Source organism: Halyomorpha halys, unplaced genomic scaffold, assembly GCF_000696795.3.
Source record: "Halyomorpha halys isolate HHAL.00 unplaced genomic scaffold, Hhal_1.1 Scaffold53.1, whole genome shotgun sequence".
NCBI classification, from domain to species: domain Eukaryota; kingdom Metazoa; phylum Arthropoda; class Insecta; order Hemiptera; family Pentatomidae; genus Halyomorpha; species Halyomorpha halys.
In genome coordinates this window covers 1,368,685-1,379,086 of record NW_027109243.1, presented here as the reverse complement: position 1 = coordinate 1,379,086, position 10,402 = coordinate 1,368,685, and the positions used below count along the sequence as shown (strand labels likewise).

Sequence of the window (10,402 nt, the reverse complement as noted above, 5' to 3'; positions counted from 1 at the left end):
ATATTTATTTATTATTTCTATTAATTTTCTTAATATTCCCCTTTTACTATACCTTACCTTTGCCATATTTATTTCACCTTCTGATTACCCTTTTACATCTACCTCTTTACCATATTTATAACTATTACTAATGAATATTTTTATACAATTTATTACTCTAGTTCTGTATTTTGAATTATATCACACCCGGTTGTATTTATTAGTAACTAGTTTTTAGTCCACCCAGAAGTATATTTACTTAAATTATTATTATTATTATTTCTTTTACATATTTTATAAACAACACAATTGTTTTGAAATGTTTTTTTTAATTTTTAATGTTCTGTCAATTCTTACAATGCTTGTATCTTGTTTTTAATTTAGCTTTGACGAATCCCTTGCAAAGTGGAGCGAAACGTTGGTAAACAGTAAATATTTTTCTTCTACTATTTTGATACCTTCATTGACCACCACCCGTGACTATCTTCCAATAATGTACTTCATACGGTCAACAATCTTCTTCAGATAATATACATAATAAGAGGAGTGTAATTGTATAAAAAATATATATACATAAAATACAAAAAGAAATAAAATTAAAAGAATGGATAAAATAAATATAATATATTTATATAAGCGACACGCTGGCTCACATTAAAGAGTATTATGACCATATGAGTTTTTTCTCTGTCCGCACCCGGACCAACTTCCTTTTATAACTACACACGGTCATCAACTATCTTTCAATCAGTAAATATGGTGTGAATGTGCTCTCTGATCTATAAGCAATGTCTGAAAATGTATGACAGAATGTAATGTTAAAAAAAAAAATTAAATATAATCTTATAGAAATCAAACAATCTCAAAGAACATGAAAATCTCACTTAGAAGGAATTAAAACATTTCAATGGCTTATAACCCACTCAAGTGCAATCCAATTATTCTACACCTCCCTTCACAATTCAAGACAATATATATTCAATCGATACAAGCATTAGCTGCACAGGGCCGTCCTTAGCTCAGATGGTTAGGCCTAGGTCTATCGTTCTGAGATATCTGCGGGCGGCGCCGGTTCGAATCCGGCCTGGGGGCGTTGACTTTTTTCATTCAGTGGCTGTCCCAAAGTATGAAAAACTTGACCCCCTACCATGGTTAGAATAGGTTGGTCACCTGTAGATAACTAGGCAAACATCTCCTTCGCTGTCGATTACCTTGAGCTTGAATTGTTTGAACTAAGAGATCATCGCACAAGAGTCAACATCAACATAATTAGATTTTTATCGAATTAAATTCTAGTAAATTTTTACCTTTTTTTTTTTTATTAAATATTATTACTTATCCCATATCCTAAAACTTCTTCCTAGAAAATCCATCCTATTCCCCACCTACATATATAACGCCGTCCTACGTTTCACATATTTCCCTGACCCATGGAAATTATCTATAGTCCAAATACCCAGAGATAGCCAATCTCCTTAAGCCAGCAGAATCCTACCGTCCTATCTCTCTATTACCTATCATGGACAAAATCCTCGAAAAACTCATTTTGAAACGCGTTTACCCCTTCCTTGATTCCACTCATATAATACCAAATCACCAATTTGGATTCCGAACCTCTCATATACAGCAATGTCATCGTGTGGATTGGTGGACCCACATTAATGAAATCCTCATTATTTTTATTTTTAGTGAACCTTGGTCCTATCCTTAATAGAGTTTTCACAGCTGACATGTGAAAAATGATCCTTAGATTCATCACCACCCTTGAAGAATGGTGCCAAAACTGGAGGATTAAAATTAATTCCAATAAATCCACCAATTCACATTTACCCTTCGTCGTAAACCCATGACCTCTTCCTCCAAAGTATCCTTTAATAATACCCTACTTATTCCTGTTGAACATATCCGTTACTCAGGACTACATCTGGACAAACGACTGACATGGAATCCTCACACAAGACTAAAAAGACAGGAAACTGCTCGTTAATTCCGACTATTACAACATTTACTAGATAAGCGGTATAAATTGCCAATCCATTACAAAAGACTGGTCTACATGACTATTATAAGCCCTATCTGGACATACGGAGTTGAGCCTTGGGGCTCCACTAAACCATCAAATTTCTCCAGAATCCAATCCTTACAGTCCAAAATCCTTAATGCTCCTTACTTTGTCACAAATCAAGTCATTCATCAGGACCTCAATGTTCCATTTATTGCCGATTTGGCCAGAACCAGATACCATTCCTTCCATGATAAACTTCCTAACCACCCAAATCCACTTGTTTCTAACCTGGCTTCTCCTTCATTACCTAATAATCCTATGCGCCTGAAAAGAAGATGGGTCCGAGATCTTCTCCTCTAGAAATTGTATTCGAGATTATTTTATATTAATGGAGCTACGCGCCAAAAATGCTTAATTTTGTTAATAATTTGTTTTTAATGAAAACAAAATCGGGCCAGCCTATAACCTTCCAGGGAAAATCCTGAACATATAGCAAAAATCCCCACCACAATCGGATGAACAGTTTGGCAGTGCATTAAGTACCAACAAAAAAATATTCATTTTATATACTAGATTAAACAAAAATATATAGGCCAGTGAGATTAATAATGAAGTTAACTAATACTTTGTTTATTTTCGTCGACAAGCCAATTTTTTCAAAAAATAAATTGTCTAATCCGGAGGGCCCGAGACCCTTACTCCCTTAAAGGGGGCCCAGTATCATCATAATGGCTCTTTCAGTAACTTGTCCAACGGCCCTCGGCCTTCTTCAACAAGCGAATCAATACACGATTGCGAACCTGAGGTCGATACGCCTGCCGGGCGTTGGGGGGGTGACACTCAGCTTTTGTGACCGCTTTTAAAGTCACGCATTAAATTTGGCCCCTCTGTACACAGGTCATTATCTCAAGATGATATTTTCCTTCCTAACATCTCAATAATAAAAAGTCATAATTTCAAGCTGCAAAAATGCATACTAATATATGCATACGTTGTATTCGACGCACAGTGGTGGAAAGTTTGAAAAATCCTACAAAATGAAAAATGTCTGATCATGTTGACGGCTGCGGTCTCTTACACTCAAATACCTCTAATCAAATTCACCGTAATCGGTTCTCCCATCAAACAATAGGGGTATTCATGATGTTGTGTTAAATGTGAAATGTTTTACCATGTTAAATGTTATTTCGTTTTACCACGGTAAAATAAGGCATTTTTTTCGATTTAACAGGAGTTTTTCCATTTAACACGCTTTAACATGAATACCACTAATATTTGTGAGCCGTGGATCTAATCTCACAGGCGTTATTTCGACATTGGAAATAAGAGAGTTATCCACTGGCTGTTGTTATTTTGTTTAGAACTCTAACAAAAAATAATATAGTAGTATAATAGAGTCAAACAACCAACGACAGTTTATATAGTGTAAAAATTGTAGTTTTCAAAAGTAGGTTTGGATTGACATCATAGAAACTACTACACCTACGAAGAAAAGTGTAAATAAAACCTACTTTATAGTATGTTAAATTAGTTTCATTTTGAATGCTGGCAGACATCTGTACGTCTAATAATTCCTACAATGTATACTTTCATAAATCAAAATTTTTGTCAGATAAAAACTAGAAATCAACGTTTAGTGAATTTATTTGGTCTAATATCATGAAAATTATAAACTACTTTATACTACATTACACTAGCTTCAATTTGAATGCTAATTTGTACATCAAATAGTTTTTGATATATAGATTTCTCAAAAGAAATTCACTAAATACTGATTTTTCAGTGAATTTTTTTCTATGGAATGTTGCTTTTTAAAAAGCTATAACTCGGAAACTATCGAACGTAAATAGCTCTATTAGAGCTAATATTTTAACAAATTTACTCTATTTTAAATGGTGTTCTCTTAGGTTTTCCAGAGTTGTTGGTAGTTTTAAAGACTTAGAGCTTCGATTGAAATATTCATTTTTTTAAAAGTTTTGAAACAACCGCCGTTTCTTATTCACGCAATGTATACTTGGTAGACTCATTAATTATACATAATTTTCATTCAAGTAATCAAAAGCTGCGGAGAAATAGCTGACTTTTTTCTCCTCATGGACTCTTGTACTATTACCTTATACAACTTTATGTGAGTAAATGTTTTCTAAAATCTTTGACACTCCAACGGTATATAATATATCTATATTACAACCCTTATTTCCGGAAATGTGATTATTATCGGAAAAAAATATTTTTCCTCTATTATCCTAAGTTAATAATCAAATCCTTCACAGTTTATATTTATCCATTTTCATTACCAATACAAATATGAGATGGTAAATTCTTTTAAGAAAACAAAATTAAAGGTAAGTTGTAAATCCTGTCAGACAACTTAAGAGAGTAAAAGACCTATCTGATATTGAAAATAATCTAATTGTGGATTGGTTAAACGATAAATAAATTTTTAAAAAAGTAAAATCTAATATTTAAAGGGGCTTAAAATGTAATTTAAATGCTCACGCATGCACGAATTTGCCACGACTAAGCAAGCATGTAGTGCAGTGGTTCTCAAACTTTTTTGTCCTATCGCCCCCTTACCAAGAAAAATATTACTTGCCGCCCTCTGAAAATATTTTTTTAAATTTTAATAGCAATTAATAGGAAATATACACGTATATGTTTCTACCTGTTTCGTAACATATAAAGAAAAGTGTGAATCAGAAACATTGAACTTTGAAATTATGAAACTATTTATTGAACTCAGAATAGCATGTAATAAAAAATAATTAAAACATGTGAGATCAAATTAAAAAGAAGGACGAACCAGATGTGCTGCTAACAAGTAATTCTCGGCTCATTAGAGTCAGCAGTAATATTGTTGACCGTAACAACTTATAGTTATTCATCGCCCCCCAAATGAACCAATGGCCATCATCTAACCTCTGAATTGCTGTAGCGCCCATTTTAGGAATCACTGGTTTAGAGGTACCTTAACACCAACGCAAGATAACCAACTAAGAAGGAAAATACAATTATACACATCAAGCGTTAATTTCACTCTATCTCAAATACTGTATAATACATTTTCCAAATCAAAATACGGTAACAATGAACTAGAACCTTTTTATAAAAAAAAGAAAGTTACAGTTATGATTCTAAAACAAAGCCATAACTTTCCCAAATATAAATAAATAATAACCCGTTATCATTTCCCTAATTAAGACAAAAATAGATAAGATCAATAAATGTAGACTTGAAAGGGCACATATCACAAAAGTGCAAACAAGTTAAATGCATTTGATTGGAGAAGTTTGTCGGGGCGTGCGGTCAGCAAAGAACAACATAAATAAACAAAACCATATTTATTTATTTTATGCCGACGTTTCGACCTGAGTTTTAGGTCTTCATCAGGGGTAGTGGCGTAGAAGGTAGGCTTGTCTGAAGCGTCGGCTTGCTTGAAACGTCGGCATAAAATAAATAAATATGGTTTTGTTTATTTATGTTGTTCTTTGCTGACCGCACGCCCCGACAAACTTCTCCAATCATTAATCTATGGTCAACTATCTACACTTCATCTTAAATGCATTTAAAATATAGTATTATAAGGTTTTACTTGTAATTGATAAAATATATTTCAGTAGTTATTTTATATTGTCATCTTAAATAGAAAGGTTAGTAGGAGAGTAATAAATAAGGAGGAAAATAAATAAAACTTACAATAATTGCCAGGTGACAGCTTTATGGTCAAGGCATCCCGTAAGCATGGAAGCAGCCAGCAGTTAAAGACCACATACACTATCTTAACAATAATTCTTCTACTTCGTCCAATATAAAAACTTCATCTGAAAAAAAAAAAAATCTTTAAAAACTGTTGATTACATGAAAAAGTACAAGGACGCTGCAATGGATTAGCATACGCGCCATATTGACTTATAAATGAAGTATCAACATTTATTTATAACCATCTAAGAATCTTCACACTTTTCCTCTGACAGAAACATCTAATAACATATTAGATATGAGATTAGATGTTTCTACTTAGACTACCTTCTATTGTTATTGTTATTTTTTTTTATTTACTTTATAAACACAACAATTATTTTCAAATGTTTTGTCAATTCTAAAACGTTTGTATCTTGTTTTTTCAAATAGCCCTGACGAAGCCCTGCAAAGTGGGGCGAAACCTTGGTTAACAATAAATAGTTTCCGGTTAAGGTCAACTATCTTCTTCCAATATATACTTTTTGATACTACAATGGATTTTTAGAGCATTTAAACTCAAAAATAGACTCCGTGCTTTGGTATTCTTTTCTTTTTTTTTTTTTACGAATAAATTACGAAGATTTATGATTACAAGTGATCATTTCTAGGGATTAGTGGCGACGTCCCTCAACTGCTACGAACCCATTAAGATCTGGGTTCGATTTCCCCTGCCGACGAAGATTACTTCCGAACTTGTTAGGCCTGGGACTGAGTAGTTGAGGAAGCCAAGAGCTACTTCAACAGGGATTACTAACTTCTCCTCACTACTCTCAGGAATCGAGTCATATCAAATTGTTTTGAAGTGAAACATGCGAGAGCAGACTCACACTCACACGTATTAACTGCATGATTGTTATTAACAAAAAAAAATATATGGTTAGCGCATAACAAATCTCTCACTCACCACCCTACGTTGAACTAAAATTACTCGCCTACGTTTCATGATGGCAATAACATATCCCATACATAAATACGTGATAGTGAAATCTGACTATTGTCATAAAACCATAGAAACATATATTTTCTTCATGGAACTTTATTGGTCGACATTATGTAATTGGTTGTAGAAAGATGGTACGGATGACGGTAAAAAAAAAATAAAAACAGAAAAAAATATTTATTAATAATCAATAAATTTATTATGCTGGATCTACACACGCTTGCCACTTGTCGCAAATCCAAGACTTGTACAAACGCTTGGCTAACGAAGCAACAAACATCGTTGTCCACATTGTATGTTTTGACTTTTGTAGGTTATAACATTCAATTTTCATTATAAAAAAGGAAAAAGAAAAAAGAAACGAAAGGAAAAATAAATATCAGCAAAGCAGATCATCAAAATTCATATAATTAGTACAACATTACCTATAATTAGTCTTACATAACCTATAAATTCAACTTCAGTTTTAGAATTTTTATCAGAAACTTGTTAATTCAATTACGTAGACCTCGAAATGTGCTTATAAGTATATTTTGGGCTATATTAAATAAAAAAGAAACGGCTCAAGATAATTCACGATATTTGATACAATGTATTTACATAATATCGATAGAATTTTAAGATATACTATTTCAACTAGAGTTAATTATTGAATCCGAACGTAAGGGAAATATATTAATTAACTAAAACACAGATACCATAAACATTCACCTGTTAGCAGTACTAAAACAATATTAACGTGTGGATGCGGCACGACTGCCCTTTATTTTGTCGAATATTATTAAAACTACTACTCCTACCAAGATAAACTTCATAAACTACTTTATAGTACATTAAGCTAGCTTTAATTCGAGTGTTAATAGACACCTGTACGTCGAATGGTTTTTGAAATATAAATTTCTCAAAATAAATTCACTAACTACTGATTTTCAGTTCATTTTTAATGAAACGTAGTAGCTTTTTAAAAATCGATATCACGGGAACTATTGCCCGTAAATAGCTCTATTAGGGCACATATATTAACTAATTTCCTCTACTTTAAATGATGTTTTCTTAGGTTTTCTAGTGTTGTTGATAGTTTCAAAGATATAGAGTTCCGAATGAAAAAATAATTATTTTTATTATTATTGAACATTTTGAAGAAGGAATACATTTTGTATTTCCTCTAACTATACTTGCCAGGATCGTCAATAAAATAAAATAAAATTTCTGGTTCTGACAAGTAGAGGTAGGGGGAATAAAAAATGGCGGCTGTTTCAAAACGTTAAAAAAATTATCATTTCAATAGGAGGTCTATATCTTTAAAAATACTAACAATAGAAAACCTAAGTGAACATTATTTAAAATAGAGTAAATTTGCTAAAATATGAGCCTTAATAGAGCTGTTTACGTTCTATAGTTTTTGAGTTATAGCTTTTTAAAAAGCGACATTCCATAGAAAAAATGCACTACAATATCAGTATTTAGTGAATTTATTTTCAGAAATCTACATCTCAAAACCCATTTGACGTTCAAATATCTATTAGCATTCAAATTGAAGCTAGTGTAATGTTCTATAAAGTAGTTTATGAAGTTTAACTTCATAGGAGTAATAGTTTTCAAGATATTAGACCAAATAAATTCACTAATCTTTGATTTATAGTTTTTCAGACAAATATTTATTATTTATGAAAATATATATCGTAGAAAGTATTAGACGTACAGATGTCTGCCAGCATTCAAAATGAAAGTAATTTATCATACTATAAAGTAGGTTTTATTTACACTTTTCTTCGTAGGTGTAGTAGTTTTTATGATATCGACCCAAACCTACTTTTGAAAAACTACAATTTATACAAAATAAATCCTGCGTCCTTTGAGTTAGCAGCACAATGCCATACCATTGAGCTACACACTCCCGAGAAGTAGGTAAACCTCGACATTGCCATTTGATAGTAATATTGTGTCAAGTGCTAAGTAATGCTAGAATACCTACAGAAAATCTGAGATGTAAGGTTCAAAACTGTATTGTGTTGGTATGGAATGAAACATTTTACCTCTTAGTACAAGAGCCCGGAGGAAAAAAGTAAGTTATTTCACTCCAATTAAGTTAATACTACTTAAGTGAAACTGCATGTAATTACTAATCAAAATTGGTGAGTCTGCCAAGTATAGTTAGAGGAAATACAAAATGGCGGCAATTTCACAATGTTAAAAAAAAATATTTTTTCATTCGGAGCTATATATCGTTAAAATTATCCACAACATTAGAAAACCTAAGAAAATATCTTTTAAAATAGAGTAGATTTGACAAAATAATTTTTTTTTTTTTAGGAAATTTTCATAAAAAAATGCACCGAAAATCAGTAGTTAGTGAATTTATCTTGGAAAATCTATATCTGACGAACCATTTGACATACAGGTGTCTATTAGTAGCTAATTCAATATAAGGTGATGTAGATTAAATCCTTAGTCTTTGGGACAAAATTGTCGATTCATAAAAAACTAAATCTCAGGAAACCTTTAACTCACAGAAAGAAGTTTATTACACTATTAGAGGCACAGATTGATGTCTGCTAGCAATCAAATTAAAGATAGTTTAATAAATGGACTATGGTCTGGGTCCAGTAAAAAAAAACTCAAATAGTGAGAAGTATTTTGATGAGCTACGTTTCGCCCCACGTTGCAGGGCTTTGTCAGGGCTAAAAAAGATACAAACACTATAGTTACAAAAAGGAAAAAAGAAAAAACATAAGTGTAAAATAACAGGGGTATAAAATGAAAATTAAGATATAATAAGAAAAATTAAAGGTTATAAATAGTAAATGAAAAGAGTAATAGTAACAGATAGATAAGATTCTTATTATATCTTAATTTTCATGTTATACCCCTGTTATTTTACACTTATCTTTTTTCCTTTTTGTAACTATAGTGTTTGTATCTTTTTTAGCCCTGACGAAGCCCTGCAACGTGGGGCGAAACGTTGGCTCAATAAAATAGTATAATTATCTACTATTTGAGTTGTTTTTTTATTCCATTCATCTATACACACGGTCAATCAATAATCTTCCAGTAAGTAAAAAAAGTAAACGGAAAATTACAAGGGTATACAATGAAACGTAAAAATAAAGAAAAAAAATTAAAGGTTATAAACAATAAATGAAAACGGAAATTGTAGCAGATAAAAAGAAGGGGTAAAAAAAAAAAAAAGGGGGGGATAAGAATAAAATCAAGAATAAAGGAAAAAAAAATTTGTGGGTCTGACGTGACAACTTTACGCTAAATATTGGAATAATAATATTAATAAAATAGACACACAATATTTGAATCAAGATATTTATTTTCCTTTACAAATGATATTTTATTTAACAATTAATTTCCATTATTCTGTTCATAATCGGACGATGGTACGAGAAATATGAGATGAGTAGCATCAATTCGGCTGTAATATGCCTGGAAAATGTCAAGTCAATCACTGTCCCTCCTAATGTTGTTGCACTATTTGTATTTGACAAACAATCCAAATTGAGTTTTCTCTTCATAAATTTCGTAAATGCATTATTTGATTGTACATTGACGTTAAAGTCACCACAAATCAAAATAGGAATTTATTTCAGACATAATTTAATGATCAGAATACATCAATACCCTCCCCCCACCGCACTCTCCGTTACGCTACACTTTTGCCTACATGACTTCCAGTATCTATAACCTCAATTACCCCACCACCGCACTCTCCGTTACGCTACACTTTTGCC

At 31.9% G+C, this 10,402-nt stretch overlaps 1 protein-coding gene across 4 annotated transcripts in view; it reads right to left on the bottom strand.

Moving 5' to 3' along the window:
- Positions 1–10,402, bottom strand: part of rdgB (retinal degeneration B) — a 184,052-nt gene that overhangs the window by 87,508 nt on the left and 86,142 nt on the right. For all 4 annotated transcript variants that reach the window (XR_001344934.2, XM_014438141.2, XM_014438155.2 and 1 more), the window contains one exon: positions 5,681–5,805. The gene's annotated coding sequence lies outside the window, so the exon portion shown is untranslated. The remainder of the gene's footprint in view (positions 1–5,680; positions 5,806–10,402) is intronic.